Genomic DNA, 17,036 nt, shown 5'->3' with positions numbered 1-17,036 from the left:
ACGCAGGATTTGATAAGCTACTGGAAAGTTTCCAGACTTTTTCCTTTTGTTTTTCCTTTCCTTTTTTTGCCATCATGGTACTTGAAGTTTTCATCACTGAGCTTCTGCATGATAAAGGCAGGAACCTATGATCCTTCAACTTTTGATAAACCTAGGCAACTCCTCAAGCAACTTAACAATGAGAAAGTATGCTGGACAATAGAAGTCAACGTTCTTTGAAGACAGCAGATTCCCCATTTCTACCATCCAGTTCAAGTGAACCATTGTGGTGAATATCACAGACCTATTCTCCAGGAATTTGCCATCCCTTTTAATGGCTGCCTAAATTGGTAGCCCTCACATCTCTGTAAATTAAATTTCCTACATTTAGTATACATTATGAATATAGCTTTTTTTGTCATTCCTGAACCCAAGCCATTTGAATAGTTGACTTTGATTACCAATATTATGGAAAGAGGCCAATGTTTCTCTCAGTCCTTTGTGAGTTTAGGGGCATCCAGAGATTGTTTTATAAATTTCCTGGGAACCTGCCCTTCCTTTGTTTAATGTACGGTTGTCCAGCCTTTTGACTTGCAAGGGCCACATTGAGTGAAGAGGAATTGTCTTGGACCACAAATAAAATATATCATACAGTTAATGAGTATAAATCATGTAATAATATTAAAAGTTTGGGATCTTGTGGGGCCACATTATCAGCTGTCCAGGGCCACATGCGGCCCATGGATTGCAGTTTGGACATGCCTGGTTTAAAGCATTTTCATTTCACCACATTAGGGTTTAATTAATTGGAACTGGGGCTAAATAAATCTGCTAATAAAAACTGTCAGTGGAATTTTTTCATCCAATTGTAATTTTCTGGAAGAGCGGGAATAGATTATTTGCCACTTTCTCTTTTTTCTTCTGCTCCCTTGAGATCTCTGCAAATCTTCTCCAGAAGGTTATGGGCCCTCTGGACTATTAGGTGAAGTTTGATTAGAGAAGAATAAGAGAGAGTTTTGATGCCACAGGGAACAGTTTCCTTGACACATGTTTAGAGCTGATCCTGGCAGTAGAATAAAACTATGAATCAAATAATTGATGTAGAAGAGGTCAGCTTGAAATCATTTTGTTTTAAGGATGTTGGGTTTCAGCCATTTTTAGTAACCATTTTGTTTCTCCTAAACATCATTTCTGCATCTAACATGTTTCCTTGGTAGTGTTTAGAATCCACATTATCCCACATATTTTGGTTGGGTTTTTTTTATTTATTTTTTAAGGCTAGTAAATCTTTATTTAATGAAATTTCTTTTCAGACTTATAGGCATCCATCCAGCAGTTTGGAAGATGTAACAACGAAGCTCATGATTCAAACCTGCTTGAAATATATGAACAAATGATAACCAGTTGTGATAGTCATTCACATTTTTACAATATTTAAAAATATGTCTGAATATCCAGAAATAATTTTGTGATTTGATTTATTCCCACTCCACTTGAAGTGTTTAATAGATGCAATATGGGACAACCAAAAAATCTTGCTTATTACAGTTATTAGCTTGGTAATTCTCCAAGATGAAATCATACTTTTCAGGTTATAAATATACATTTTTATTGTTGATTTTATGCTGAATTTGAAATATTGCTTCTCTGCTTTCATATTTTCAGTGCTGTATTACAGTACTATAAATCAGCTTAGCAGTAAAGGAATTCTAATTGGTATCAGGTGATTTTCTTTCTGTTTTTTAAGAAGAGGGGAAAAGTTAAACTTACATCCTTTGTGAACAAAGATAGGTTCTGGTGAAGTCCTTTTAATAAAATCAGATGTGTGTAAAATGTATCTGATTTATCTTCTTGAGAAGATCAGTCAGTTAAAAGAATGCTCCGTATACACATCAAAGTGTACATAAAAATTGAAAACCATCATAAAGGTGCCTCTTAAATGGCTAACAAAATACATAGAATATTTTTCCTTTGTCTATTTTATTTCCATTTCCTATTTCATTAATGGATAGCATGCTTGTTGCTTCTTTCTATGCTTATAAGGTATATAAAGCCTTAAAATATTCAGTAAAGTCATTAGTTATGAACCTGGCAAGTTACTGAATTCTGCATTATTCAACCCCAGAATTATTTTATGACTTTAGCTATAGAAAACTCGTGGAAATTGGAAAATCTCTCATCTACAATCAAATGAAGCCTTCCAGATCTTTCTATCCAGTTTTCTTCTTTCTCCCCAATTTTATATTTATGTTAATTATATGATAATGTATATGGTGTGTGTGTGCGTGTGTGTGTGTGTGTGTGTGTGTGTGTGTTAATTAATGAAACTGCTTGCCTCCTGGAGTTGGGGGCGCTCCATCACTGGAGGTGTTCAAAAATAGACTGGACAACCATATCACCAGGATGGTATAAGATCTCTTGCCCTGAGCAAGAAGTTGGACTAGAAGATAGGAAGTAAGATAGGTCAATAGAAGTTATGGAAGTAGGATAAGTCAATAAAAATGGTATGCCATAGAAAAGGGGAACTTAAGCAATGTGTCTAGTAAAATGAGATTCAAGAATGAGTGGTAGTAGATAAGCATGAATAAGGTATAAAAACTCAATTACTGTTACCAAAGAATAATGTTGGTTGGATCATATTGAAATAGGGTGACCATATAATATATCATCCAAACCAGGTCACTTGCACTGAAAGATGGAAAACAAGTTGGACTGATGGGTCAGGGAGAAGCAGCCACCTTGGACTTCACAAAGGAGATATAGCGGAGAAATGTGTTCCAGATCAGGAGTGGTTCTACTTACCTTTACTACCGGTTCGCAATGGGAGCGCATGCAGATTGTCAATTATGACACCCGGGCGGGTGGGCAGAGCCTCCCGCCACTTTTACTACCAGTTCTAAAGAACCAGACAGAACCAGGAGCAACCCACCACTTCTCCAGATGCTACACATACATGGAGGTTAAAAAAGGAAGAAGAAATGTAGAACTACTAGTACTGGTACTTGCTTCACTAAGCCATATAGTCTCTCTCTCTCTCTCTCTCTCTCTCTCTCTCTCTCTCTCTCTCTCTCTCTCTCTCTTATACACACACACACACACACACTCACAGAGAGAGAGAGAGAATAAATGAGTACTGAATTACAAAACAGATTATTTATTTATTCAACATATTTTTGAACAGTGCATCTCCCTCAGAGAGGGACTCTGGGCAGTATATAATAAAATGTTAAAATATAAAAACAGTATATAAAAATTAAATAAAGTTAGAAAGAGTCCAGAATGATTAGACATTGTTAAAATTAATTAAAAGGCATGGTGAGGACTCCCAGGGCACCAGCCAGCCCTATGACTGTATGCTCCTCTGGGCTCCCCATGCAAGGCCTGAGAGCCATGTTTTGATTCCTTTTCAGAAGGCCAAGAGAGTGGAGGCTGACTTACCTCGGGGGGGGGTGCATTCTGCAAAGTGGGGGCAACGGTAGACAAGGCTCTTTTCTTGAATCCTGCCAGTCGGAGTTCTTTAGCAGGGTCTGCAACATACCTTCCCTGCCTGACCAAGTTGGGTGGATCAATGTAATGGAACAAAGATGATTTGGTAGGTAGCCTGGCCCCATATGTAAAAAAAGAATGCACAGTAAAGAGCTAGTAAACCAGATTGTGCTTCTTGTCTGGACTGCCTAGCAGGATTAACATGGTTTGAAAAAGTTAATGAGATCCACCAAATGAGAGATATGATAAGCTTGAAGAAGAAAAGGCAACGTAAGAAACGGAATGGTAGAGCCAGGGTTGCTTTGCAAGGGGAGAAAGCTATGGAGAGGCCTAGCAAATGGTATTAGTATAAACTAGAATCAACTGTTATATCCTTTTCTTTGGCTTACTCATCCCGTAATGTCCTTGTCTTACTATTTCATATTTATTTTCTGTACTTTGCAGAGCACAGTTTAACCCATTAGGGAATAGCATGATGGGTATGTAAGTATATGATTACTTTCCAGTCATCTATTTAATCATTTTCCATTTCTGTCACATTAAAACTACAAGTTGCTAACAACTTTGGGAAGATTTGGGGGCTGCACCCTGATTTTTGGAAGGTTTTCAAGGGCTGTCGGTTGCCCTGGAGCCACATTGTTTACTCTGCTTATGAGAACCAAGCCTCTTTCTTGGGAAAAACCTGGGAATCCATTCCTAATTGCAGAAAATACGTTTTATTTAATTGCCTTGTATTCACTGTGAAATCTGCTCTTCACGAACAATTCCGTCAGAATTCCTCCTGAGCATTGTCTGGTTAAGATAGTCTGCCAATACTGCAATATTTAAGATAAATCGTCTTATATTACTATTGTTTGTCCAACCACAACATAAAATTAATCATAGGGGTTGTTGTTTTTTTAAAAAATTGATTCATATGCTGCATTTCTGTTTGAAAAGAGGAGTCCAGGTTTACAATTTAAGCCATACACAAAAAAGTACAAGAAATAAAAGCAAGCAAGTTAAACATGAATAAAATCATGGATGGCTACAGTTTTTTCTTTTAAATGGCTCTGACGATCCAAGCTCTGACGATCTCAGTTGAGTTGCCTGATCGGCAGAGGATTTTTTAAAAACCCTCTGACAATCAGGCAACTCAGCTGGGATCGTCAGAGCCTTTTGAAAGCAATTTTTACATGGTTTTACATGTAAAAAATGGTTTTAAAAGTAAAAAAAAATTGGCCACGCCCACCCAGTCACATTACCCCCCCACTAAGCCATGCCCTCAGAACCAGCAGTAACAAATTTTAGATTTCACCACTGGACCAATCATCTCTTGGCCCTACTCCTGAGTCGTCCTCTCTGCTTTAGCTGCTCCTGCCTTCTGGCAGCTCTTCTCATACATGCACTAGGAACAGGCTCCTCCTGTTCCTCTGCCTCTCTACTGTCAGCCTCTGGGGCAGGGATGAAATGCTCCCGGTTCGGACCGGATCGCCCGATCCGATAGCAATGGCGACAGGTGGTTCGGAGAACCGGTAGCAAAAATCCCTGCATTCCCCCCACCACCACCATGCCCAGCTGAGCCGCATGATCATCAGAGGCTTTTTTTTTTTACTTTTAAAAGCATTTTTTCTACTTCCACCGAAAAAATGCTTTTAAAAGTAAAAAAAAAAAAGCCTCTGATGATCGCACAGCTCAGCTGGGATCATCAGAGCCTTTTCAAAGCATTTTTTAACCACCTCTTCCCCGGAAGAGGTTGCAGAAAAAAAATGCTTTAAAAGTCTCTCTGACGATCAGGCAACTCAGCTGGGATCATCACAGAGACTTTTAAAGCATTTTTTTCTGCAACCTCTTCCAGGGAAGAGGTGGTTAAAAAAAATGCTTTGAAAAGGCTCTGACGATCCCAGCTGTGTTGCCTGATCGGCAGAGACTTTTCAAAGCATTTTTTTGCATTTGCAGAAAAAATGCTTTGAAAAGTTTTTTTTAAAAAAAGTTGGCCACATCCACCCAGTTGCATTACCCCCACACCAAGCCACACCCACAGAACCGGTAGTAACAAATTTTACATTTCACCCCTGCTCTGGAGTCTCCGAAGTCCGCGTATCACTCCCCAATGGCCCTGGCTCCATCTCTGCCTCCGACGCAGAGCCCTCATTTGGGCCTTCCCCAGTCTCCAGGACTGGCCCATGTTCTTCCTCAGCCTCATCGCTGTCTGACTCCACTGCCAGCTCCTCAGGCTGCTGGTGGACCACAACATGTATAAAGACACACATTAACACCATGAGGTGTGTACATACCGACCCACAAGCAAAACACTAGCACAATCCCTGGGAAAAAGTAGGCACATACAAACTTAGGTTCATGCAGCATGTAATAAAAATATGACAATGCAGACCTACATAGAAACAGACAATATTTATCTATTTAGATGTACATATACCCTGAGTAGACTACCTAGGAAGAAAGTGCACACACATACATGGACCTGCATCATGTGGAAAGAGAAGAAAGATATGCAGGTCACAGGAGAAAAGAGATGATACTTATGGCTGTAGTTGATCAAGAGACTGCATCAGTGATGGGTTCCTCCCGGTTCAGCATGGTTCGGCCAAGCCGGTAGCGGTGACAATATGACGTCACCGAACCGGTTCTCTTTGTTTGGGAGCTGCTCGCCCCCGCGTTATTTTTACCTTTTATTTGGCTCCGCCCCCAATCTATTCGCTGCCTCCCGAGTCCCAGCTGATCGGCTAGAAGAAAAAAAACTGTTTAAACTCAGGGTTTCAAAGGGCTGCCCTACAGCTGATCAGTCAATCCGCTTGGAACTGGGCATACCATCTTTCGCTACTGTTCTGTGGAAGTGTGCTATTGGTTACTGGCTGACCCTGTGGGTCAGACTTTCAGACAACTATTTAGGCCAGTGCTTATGGCGGGACGACTTCCACAGTCCTTGGGCTCGCAATATTCACACCAAATTTATGAAGAAAGGTATTCCCCCTATTGAAGCCCTTATGCTTGGCCCAGATGCAGCCAAATCGCTGATATTTCAGCAATTGGATAATATTGAAAGACAACAGAATCTGGCACTTGGTGCGGGAGTATGTTCTCCATTTTCTCTTGGTATTATTCCCCGAATGCACCCCCCCCAAATATCTCTCGACGCTATCCTTTGTTAAATATAGGTTGGCCTTTTTAAAGGTACGTTTTAATGTGATCCCCTCGAATGTCCTAGATAGCAGGTGCTCGGGGGGGTGAAATCCACCCACTGTTCATGTGATGGCCGATCTCCAGAATCGTTGGCTCACATTGTATTTACATGCCCCCATTATCGGGAGGTAAGGTCAGAATTTATCTCTCCCATTTGCCAAAGATTTCCTGGATTATCTGAAAATCTTAGTCTTCGTTTCTTACTCCAAGATACTGATTCTAAGATTACACTAAAGGTAGCAAAAAATTTTGCTGCAGTCTTGGGATGCAAGAGCCGGGGGAAGGGATGGGCTGGACCCACTGACTGAGGTTAGCTTTATTGATCGCTAGCGGTTGAGTTAGCTGGTGGTTGTATAAAGTGCCGATGTGTGGATTTTATGCAAATTGCAATATAGTATTTTCTACCTATGTACAATTTTAATTGACTATAGTCCATATAGATTGGAGCTAAAAATTTAAAATACATGAACTGTGAGTCTGACGGAGTGGTTTCCACCACTGATCTTGTTGCCGTACTGCACTTCAGTCTGGTCATGTGCCAGCTATGTGTCCTGGATGTTTTGGTTTTTTTTGGTCTATGACAGCAATAAAGTATGCTGCTGCTGCAGCTGATCAGTGTTAAAAGGCAGTGTGGTGGTAGACCGGTGCCTCCAAAAACAAATGGGTACACCGGAACGCTCCAAGAACAAATGGGTAGACCGGTACAGCTCTGCAAGCAGTTAAAAGCCTGGTAGACCAGTACCTCTGATAAATCCTAAAGAATTGTCACATGACCATCAAACCATGCCCACAAAATAAGCCACGCCCACAGAACCGGTAGTAAAAAATTTTAGAACCCACCCCTGGACTGCATGCTATCCTTACCTTGTTGAACACCGGATGGATGGAGATGAACCTGTAGTGTAAATTAGTGCAGTCTGTTTCTAGCTGCTTGGTACTAGACAGTGTTTCAAAATAGTATATTATTATTATTACATAATATTTAATATTTAATCATTAAATAATAACTAATATTATTAAATATCAGTTCCTGGACAAAGAGTAAAGCTTGGGGTCTCAATGTTCCGATTAGGACTTGATAGGATTTTGAAACCATCCAACAGGGTTGTTGTTTTTGTAACAGCCCAACATTTCAATCTAATTTAATATTCCTTGTCTAAGATTATTCTCAGGATGGAGATCATTTTTAGAGGAGAAGTAAAAGGTTGGAAAGTTGGATGCCCCCTGTCCTCTAACCATTTTGGCCCAGAGCTTCTTTTTAGAATAGAATGGAATGGAATGGAATGGAATAGAATAGAATAGAATAGAATAGAATAGAATAGAATAGAATAGAATAGAATAGAATAGAATAGAATAGAATAGAATAACAGAGTTGCAAGGGACCTTGGAGGTCTTCTAGTCCAACCCCCTGCCCAGGCAGGAAACCCTACACCACTTCAGACAAATGGTTATCCAACATCTTCTTAAAAATTTGCAGTGTTGGCGCATTCACAACTTCTTCTACCTCCATTTTTCTCTGATGATAAATTTTATTCCTTGGGTATCCCCGTCAAGCTGAGTTCAGCTCCTGGTAGAACAGAGACAAAAACCTTACTCCATTCAGACTATCATTTTATCTAAATAATAGGAGTCTTAACGTCAGTAGTAAACATTGCAGTAGACTTTAGAGCACAGCTTGTTGAACAACAAAAGAAATTGAATGTATTGGACTTGATTGCTTTCATAGAGTAAATGAGAAATGAGTAACTGAGTAAATCATTATGTTGCTGAAGATGCAGTGGGAACAATTAAAACATGTTTTTGTTATGTTCTACAGTTCTTATGTTATGGGAAGAAGTAATTGTGTCTATTAATTTGACTTTGAAACAAGATTTAATCTTTTGGGTAGAAATGAACTGGACAAAAGAAATGGATTCTCTATGCCCTTTCTTTTGCAAACATATTAGTCTTTCAATATTTGAAAGACAAATACATGACCCCAATTACACAGAGGATGGAAGAACTGATGTTAATTAGGATTTATGAGTGAGGAGCTTACAGCCATGTATTATGTGTACACAATGACAATGAAGTAAGGTCAACCTTTATTGATACCATTGTGCAAAATAATTTTGAATATATTTATCTAAGGAATCCTGTACATGTAAGAGCTGAATGAAAGGTAATGCCTCCAATGGTTTAAGTGACCAACAGCTCTAAAAGCTCTCTGTGTGTTCTTTAACTTATGTTTTTCACTTCAACTGGCAGGAATTTGACTTGAAGAAAGGTTGCCTTGCTATTATTTATGAAATGGAAGCTTGCTGTATTTGTCTGCACACTTTAAGCACTGTGCCAGGGCTGGATTTGTCAATGCTGAATGAATCTCCCCAGTTGAAATTCATTACAAACTGTAGGCTGTTTACTGTATTCACCAGAGTATTGTGCATTTCTGGGCCAAAAAAATGTAAAGATGGTTAATTGGGAAGAGCAGAAAGAGTTGCTTCATGTGATCAAGATCAAAGTGGGCAACCTATGACAGCAACCAATGAGTTTCACTGGAGAAAGGTTGATGTACTGATTAAGGACAATTGTTCAAAGAGAAATTGCTTCCAACTTTGGCATTTCACAGCTATACATGTTATTGATGTTCTCCAATGCTGTTCTGGAAGGTTTATTCAAAATGGCTTCCTTGCATGCTGATGGCCAAGATGAAAACACTGAAGAGTTGAAATTTGCCAGCAATTGTCAGGCAAGGAATTTCTCTAAACACTGTTAGTGCTGACAAAATATGGGCTCATTCTTATGACCCATATACAAAATGTTAGTTCACTTAAAAAGAAATGGACGTATCTATAGTTTTATATATGCAGATCAGTGGTGGGTTGCTACCGGTTCAGCTGCTAGCGGCAGTGGCGGGAGGCTCTGCCCACTCGTCCAGGCGCTTCTGTGCATGCGCAGAAGCATTGCGCAAGTGCACAAGTGCGCCCGCGCCTGTGAGCAAACTCGTAGAAACGGGTTTTGAAGCCCGTCCCTGATGCAGATAAGTGTTATTCACACGGATTTCCTTAAATCTGGTATCAACACTGAATGCTACATTCCAGACAAACTGTAGAGTTCTTTATGATGGTTTAAAAAGCTTTTCCATTATTGGCAAATGTATAGTAAATTGTGATTATAACAGTATGTGAAGAAATGAATAAAAATAACCAAAGAGCTCATTTCAAAGATTGTTTTCCTGATTCATGTACTAAACTACCTCTATTTAAACTAAAGTTGTAAAGGTAGAGGCTTCACTTTTCATTCAATCCCTACATTTATTTTTACTATTATTGTACTTTCTTTTTTTTCCCTCTCATTATGTTTTGTTGTTGTGCTGTTTTATTAAAGCTTTTAGAAACTCTGTGGAGAAACTCTATGGAGAAATGCATAACTTATCATTAGTAGCAACGTATAGCTGTTCCAGACACATTCTAGTAAACTCTTCCATCCAACGTATCCATTATCATGTTCTATGACTTTGCTCAGTCTTGCCAAGCATAATATTTTTGCATCAAATGCCCGAAGTATGTGAGTTTTTACTTGCTGATCATCACCTCAAGGGAGCAGTCAATCTTTATTTACTTCAGGATTGATTGGTTTTCCTTGATTTAGGTCGAGTTCAAAATGAATAGAATGCTCCTTTTGGCAAAGGCTTAGTACTGTAAAGCTGCATATGCTTCTAAATACTTCCAATAGAGAGTTGTAGGGGTTCAGTCCAGCCTGTGATCTGAACACGGAGATGATCCATCAGTAGTCTCGCGAGTAGTCTATCTTATATACAATATATTAATATACATAAATTATAAAATACAGATAGTCCTTGATTTACAACAGTTCATTTAGTGACGTTCAAGGTTACAAGGTTCTGAAAAAAGTGATTTATGACCATTTTTCACATTTATGACCATTGGAGCATCTCTATGGTTGCATTATCAAAATTAAGATGTTTGGCAATTAGTTCATATTTGAAGGTTGCAGGGCCATGGGGTCATGTGATCAGCTTTTGCGACCTTCTGACAAGCAAAGTCAATGGGGAATCCAGATTCTCTTAAACAACCGTGTGACTAACTTAACAAATGCAATGATTCACTTAACAACTCTGGCAAGGAAAGTCATAAAATGGGGCAAACTCTCATAACAAATATTTCACTTAGCAACATATATTTTGGGCTCAATTGTGGTCGTAACTCAAGGACTACCTGTATAAAAAATTAAATACAAATTAAATATAATTAAAATATATGTTATAATAGTCTCAACCATAACAAAGGGACTTTGTGTTATGTAGGGAGACTATATATCTTCATACATGTCTTTTATCCAGTAATTAAGACACCTGGCAAGAAATTGAGAGACAGGAAATTCTAGTCCCATCTTAGTCATGAAAGCTGGCTTGGTGACTTTGGGCCAATCACCTGGACAGTGTGTTCTGGTCCTCCATTTGAATAGCCATTTGAGTTTGATCCTAGAACAGCCTATTGGCTACTTGTTCAGTGGAATTCCTAGGGGTTTAGTAGCTATCATTCAGATTCCTGAATTGTGTGCAATGGGTTTCCTTTTGTACTTGTGCCAATTCAGAAACAGCACCCAAGATGTCACACTCCTTGGCTAGACCAGAATTTCTTAGCAGAAATTGCCAGACACCCAACTTGGCCAGTTTAACTAGACTCTAGACCAGTGTTGGCGAACCTTTTCAGCACCGAGTGCCGAAACGGGAGCGCGTGCATGCACGCACCCCTGCTGGAAACCAAAAGAGCAGCTGCCTGGTGCGCATGCGCGTGCTGGGAAGACAATCTTCTGGTTTCCAGTGCACCAGTGAGCTGGTCTTCGCATGTGCATGTTCGCCAGAAACTGGAAGACCAGATGGCCGGTGCACATGCGTGTGCCAGTAACCGGAAGATCGTCTTCCCAGCACATGCATGCACACCGGGTGGCTGCTCTTCCAGTTTCCAGCACTCCCACGTGCATGAAGACCTGCTGGCTGGAACCCGGAAGAGCAACGGGTGACGGCTGGCATGCCCAGAGAGATGGCTCTCTCTCCATAGGTGCCATAGGTACCATGGCTCTAGACCTAAACTTGATTTAAGCATCTTAGATACATGACAGCTTCTTTACTCCATAGTAAAAAATCTTCATTAAAAAAAATGAGTGACCTTTTTTTACTAACTGGAAAAGCTAGAATACTGTTTCCCAGACTGGACACTCTGAATGTATTCTGATTACAGATGCATTGGCCATATTGAAAAGCCACCTCTGAAGAGCATCGAAGTGAGAAGGCTAAGTGAGCCCCTTAGAAGGATCTCTGATTCTACAGTACATATGTTCTGGTTTCATTAGTAGCCTTCCCAGTTTAAAGAAGGCTCAGGATGTGTCCCTTGTGCTTGCATCTGAACACCACAGGGGGAAATATTACTTTCCTTTTCTGCTTCTGGCTATGCAAGAAATAGCAGGACTCATTTTCTGGTCTCGGGAACCTTGTTAGCTTTCAAAGTCTGGCATGTTCAAACCAGATTAACCAACCAAGAAGTCATGGACATCTTAAAAACAAAAAAGAAACAGAATGCACATAAGACTCAGGCCTGAATCCATTCCTTCATGTGTACAGTATATCAAGTGTATAAACACCTTAAATGCGAAGGCTGGAGCATTGGGGTGGTTTGTTTTAGGTGTAAATATAATTTGAGAGTAGAAATCTACCTGCTCCCAGACAGAGTCAAGCCAAGGAAAATGTTAGCCTAAGCATGATTTGGCTGTAGTAGCACCTTAACTACCTACATATAATAACACCCTATGGAGTAGAAATGCTACTATACAAGTCATAACAACTGTCTGTTGGAACAGTAAAGGTAAAACAAAGTGTGTAATGATTGCCTACAGCACAAAGACATGCTTAGCTGCCTTAATTTGCTTAAGAGTGGATAGCCTAAATATGGGAAAATAAAGAACTACCCAGGTAATTGAAACCAATGGGAAAGCTTCTATTGTTGCACTTTTGACTGCCTAAGAAGGATGGAGTGACAAATCATTCTCCCTCTACCTGATAATACGTAATTATTTGGAAACACTAACTTATTTTGAATTTTTTTAAAGCTTTGCTGAGACTCAAGAACCCTTGGATCCAATGAAATCCTAGAGGGTCTTTTTATCTTTAGTAATTGAAAAAAAAATCTACTTCATCTCTTGCTTGAGAACATCAGATACCGTTTAAAACTTAGAAACCTATGGCTCTGATTTAATGGTAATCATGTAACATCTGTTTAATTTTAAAATTTATATGGAGGCTTTTGGGGAAATCCCTTGGACTTTTTCCACTTTCTCTTTGCTCAGGGTACACTGAGGATGTAGAAAATTAATTTCCTGTGCAAAAATACAAAATGACAGCAGGCTCAAGGTTAAATCTATTTACAAAGAAAATCACTGCCAATGTTTATAATATAATGTGCAGATTTGAAATATTTAAGGTGTTATTTGGCAACCGGTGTTCTCATGGTATTTAAACATTACAAATCTTGTACAATAAACTTCAGTGTTCTTTTTAAAAAAAAAAAAAAAAAAGCCCTACTTTGTATTGATTTTCCCTATTGAATTGTGAAACTGTCTTTTTCATTCTGTTTATTTTAATAAAGAAGAACTTTTTTTGAGGTGGCTCATTTTCCCACCCTCAGATCTTTGCTTAAAGGGCCTACCATTCACCCAAATCTCTGTACTGCAACCATAAAGAAAGCACTACTGAAATATAATATTTAGTTGAATTCTTCTATAGTTTGGGTGAAGTGGGAAGAGAATACACACAAACACATTCAAACCAGGGGTGAAATCTACTTACTTTCCCTACTGGTTTGGAAGTGTATGTGCCGCCCACCTGCACAAACCCTTCTGCGCATGCACAGAGGGTAAAAAGCAGGTTACTTCCTGGTTAAAACCAGGAAGTAAGGACAACTGGGTGGGTGGGCAGAGTCTCGCGCTGCTATCGCTACCAGTTCTCTGAACCACCCGCTGCCATCATTAACGGTTCAGCCGAACCGGTCCGAACCAGTAGCATTTCACCCCTGATTCAAACCTTCACTATTAAGAGCTGTGATGGCACAGTGGTTAGAGTACTTTGTTCAATTTTCTTTTTTGTCCTTTCGATACAACTTTTACAGGATTATGATCTGCCCAGACATTAGATTCTATTTCTATCTCTTGTACACATGTTTTCAATTCTGATGACATCCATACCATATCTATTCTAGACCAAGATTTATATCTATTGGAATAGAATGTGTACTGATTTTTCTTGGGGTGTGTTTCTCTCCATACATTTAGGGCAGGGGTGAAATGTAAACTTTGTTACTACCGGTTCTGTGGACGTGGCTTGGTGGGGTGGGGGAGGTAAGTTTTTTTAAAAACTTTTCAAAGCATTTGGCTGAAGAGGTTGCAAAAAAATGTTTTGAAAAGCCTCTGCAACTCAGCTGGGATCATCAGAGAGGCTTTTTTAAAAATGCTTTGAAAAGCTTCTCTGATGATCAGGCAACTCAGCTGGGATCATCAGAGACTTTTCAAAGCATTTTTTTTACCACCTCTTCGGCCAAGAGGTTGCAGAAAAAAATGCTTTGAAAAGCCTCTGACGATCCCAGCTGAGCCGAGCGATCATCAGAGGCTTTTTTTTTTTACTTTTAAAAGCATTTTTTTGTCAGAAGAGGTTGTAGAAAAAATGCTTTTAAAAGTTTTTTAAAAAGCCTCTGATGATTGTGCGACTCAGCTGGGCATGAGGGGGGGGCCCACAGGGATTTTTGCTACCGGTTTGCTACCCGCCGCCATCGCTACCAGATCAGGCGATCCGGTTGAACCGGGAGCATTTTACCCCTGATCTAGGGTTCCTGTTTCTTTCATCATTTTAAAAAAGGTTTTAGGGAGTGTTTTCCTAGCTTTTCTACCTGTTTTACTACTCTTATAATCAAGTTTTATATCTACAGTTGCATTGAAGTCTCCTACAGCACAAATATTTTCATATTCCAGTTCTATAATTTTCTCTAGCTAAGAGATTAAGGGTGAATCTGCACTGCCAAGATGCCTTGGTTGTAAGTGTACATGGACATTGTCTTCTCACCTTCAGTCAGCCCTGGATTTATTACTAAGCAAAATAAGTTTAGGGTACCATGGAAAGAGTGGCACTATAAAGATTTTTCCCTTAGCTATCATGCCTTTAAACTCACTGCCACACAAAACTTGGGATTGAATTTTTTGTGATTATCCTTATCCTCCATGCTTGATTTTCATCTGCATTGTTAAAAATGTGTTATCTGGCAGGGGAGTCACTTAAACTTTAAAAAATCGTTTTGAAAGTTTCTCTAGGTAAACTTTTGATTCCATCTCACACCACTGTTCGACTGTGCTTAGTGCACCAGCTGGCCTTAATCCTGTTCTTGTGACTGTCACCTCCACCCATATTTTCCTGCTCTGGGCTAAAAGTTTGGTTTTCCTGCTTCTGCCAATTGTAGCCCTACTATCCAGCTTGCCTCCTACACTTCATTTTATTCTAAGCAACCTCCTGCCATTTTAGAGACTATGAACCCCTCGCCTCATTTTCCTAGCTTTTCCTCAAAACAGGAAAGGTCAGCGGCTGCTTTTTCATAGAGATCTTTCCCAGTGGCTCCAGATGTGCCTCTAATGCTTGCTTGGCATGTAGAACACCTGGATTTCAAACACAACAGATTTAGAAATTATTGTTTCCTTCACTCAGCTGTGTACTATTTAGGGGGACTTTTGAAAAACATTAAAATTAAATTAAAAAGTCCACCAGGGAACAATTTCTTCCATCACTTGAGGTGTAAGAGTTACAGCCCTAGCTCCTGTCCGCAGGACACCAGCAGAAGGTAGTTCAAGGAAAGATATAATGTATGTTATTTTTTTCCAACATTTCTGTCAGTTTTCAAACTCAAGATGTTCTACTTGGTAAGCCAGGTTCACCAGTAAGTCATTGAAAAAGATCTATCACAGAAGAAGCAAACATGCCTGAAGAAAAGCTGAGAGAACACAAGAAAAGGTTTTCTTTTTTATTTTATTTTATTTTTATTTTAAAGATGGCTGTTGTGCCTGCCTGTATTTATGTTCTGATATGTGAAATTTCTTTAGTGTCATCATGGTGCAAAATATGGTGACTGACCCAGATTGGATCTTGCAACATTATCCTGGGACACATATATTTGCCTTCATTTTCAAAATAATTGTCACATTAAGTTTGCTTCCTGAGTGACCCTGTTTCACTATTTTTAAGACAGGGCAAATTTATAGAGTCTGAGTTTGCATTTTAATTGTTGGAATTAGATATGTAGATATTGGGTCATTGTTATGATTGATTGATTGAGCATCTTTTCATCATATATTGTTATTAAATTAAGTTTGCCTGCTTATGTATGCTGTAATTCTTGCAAAGTCACTGGAGTTTGATCTTCAAGCATTTTCAGTAAAGCAAACAGCAGAAAAACACACTCCTGACTATAATATCATTCTCTGATCACTAGAAAAGACACAACAATATATCCTGGGCAGATTTCTTAGTCACATCACAGATTTGCCCATGAAATAGGCATGGCTTAGCCAAACCTACTGCAAGATTGGTATTCACTGATTTACAGATAACCAGAATATCAGCCTATAAATTATAACAATACACATCAGTATATTAATTAGCATTTGTAATACTTCTCACAAAGACAAATATCTCTTTTGCTTCAAAGGATGATCCCTTGGAAAATATCAGGGAGAATTTGTAATGAACAACTAACAAGAAAGTTGCATCAAATAACACTATAATGGTGTTTGCAAGAGATCAATAAACAGTTTGTTGATAGATTCAGGGAATCTATCTGCTTCGTTGTAATATATGGAACTGCATCTCCATATCAAATAAAAAATTCTAAATGATTACTTATGAAGTGTTTCTTACTGGTGCAACAGGTTAACTGGTTCTGGAAGGATCCTGCTCCCTGAAAAAAATAGGTACATAATTTGTAGATGCTCCTGGAATCAGCTTTGATTTCTTGATGTCCAAGTAGTAAGGATGACTTTTCCTCTAGCAAACGCTGGTGTGCCAGCTACCTTCTTGGGTATAGGGCTAAATCCTCTCATTCCCCAGTCATTCATCCTGTGCTGGAAATCGATGGATACTGATGACAAATGAAGCCAGTCAGATTGATATGTTCCACTTTACAATGGGCAGAGAGAGATTGATTATTATAAATCAGAGTAGATTTGGTGGCAGCTTTCCTAGGTCAAATGTGAGACTAATAGAGATGTGCCAGAAGAAAGAATAACACGTCTCCACATTGCCAATATGGATGGCATCAAACATTGGCTTTCTGTTATTTATTAGAATTACATCCCAC

General features: G+C 39.2%; 1 long non-coding RNA gene across 2 annotated transcripts; it reads left to right on the top strand.

Moving 5' to 3' along the window:
- The first annotated feature begins 3,484 nt into the window (after positions 1 to 3,484).
- Positions 3,485 to 16,578, top strand: LOC117661972 (uncharacterized). Of its 2 annotated transcripts, none has more exons than XR_004590198.2 (4): positions 3,485 to 3,571; positions 3,910 to 3,944; positions 15,578 to 15,694; positions 16,389 to 16,578. It is a non-coding gene; the product is annotated as an uncharacterized LOC117661972 (long non-coding RNA). The 2 variants fall into 2 exon arrangements; XR_015731896.1 differs by having other exon boundaries at positions 3,910 to 3,948.
- Positions 16,579 to 17,036: the final 458 nt, after the last annotated feature.

This window comes from Pantherophis guttatus, chromosome 2 (assembly GCF_059756535.1).
Source record: "Pantherophis guttatus breed Tessera chromosome 2, ASM5975653v1, whole genome shotgun sequence".
Lineage (NCBI taxonomy): Eukaryota > Metazoa > Chordata > Lepidosauria > Squamata > Colubridae > Pantherophis > Pantherophis guttatus.
Note: the sequence above shows the minus strand (reverse complement) of the source record. Positions and strands in the feature narration are given on the sequence as shown.